The sequence below is a fragment of the Lagopus muta genome, chromosome 3 (assembly GCF_023343835.1).
Source record: "Lagopus muta isolate bLagMut1 chromosome 3, bLagMut1 primary, whole genome shotgun sequence".
Classification (NCBI taxonomy): domain Eukaryota; kingdom Metazoa; phylum Chordata; class Aves; order Galliformes; family Phasianidae; genus Lagopus; species Lagopus muta.
This window is the reverse complement of record NC_064435.1, coordinates 60879466-60880155: the sequence shown is the minus strand read 5'-3', so window position 1 is coordinate 60880155 and position 690 is coordinate 60879466.

Below are 690 nucleotides of genomic sequence, written 5' to 3'. Positions count from 1 at the left end.
TTTTCATTACTTACTGTTTTCCCCCTGCAAGTATGGGATCATTTGACATATTATGGCTTCTGTGATTTAAGCTGCATTCTGAAATTAAGTGCTAGAATATCAAGCTGTGGGTTTAGAAAAATAAACTTCATGTCAAAGGAACCACATGCCCTGTAGGTCATAACTATGATCCAGAAGAAGTAAGAGTTTTCAGAATAAAAACAAAACGAAAACAAACAAATGCATTTTGTAAGAGGCAAAATGATACAAAATTATTGAAGTAGTTGCAGACTGTACTTCCGGTAGTAAATAAATAAATAAATAAATAAATTGATAAGCAATTTAAAACATGAATCTCCTAATTTTTCAAGCTAAAACAAAAATGTGAAAACATCAATTCATCAATTTCACATACAATTTTTTGTGTGTATTTTTACAAACAAGTAACAAAGTCAATTCCTCTCTCCTCTAATGATTCTTCTATATTTGCTGCGTAAGAACTGTTCATCTTTTTTAGGGATAGCCCATAAACTGTTGGACTTTTTTCATTTTTTTCTGATGAAAATCACATTCAGTTCAAAAATCAAATCACTTATCTCTTACATAATACTTACTTTTATTTTTTGCAGTCTATAGTTCTCCAAAAGCTCAAACTATTACAAAATGTCATAAAATTGTTTATATATTATATGATCATTGGATAGGTTGCAC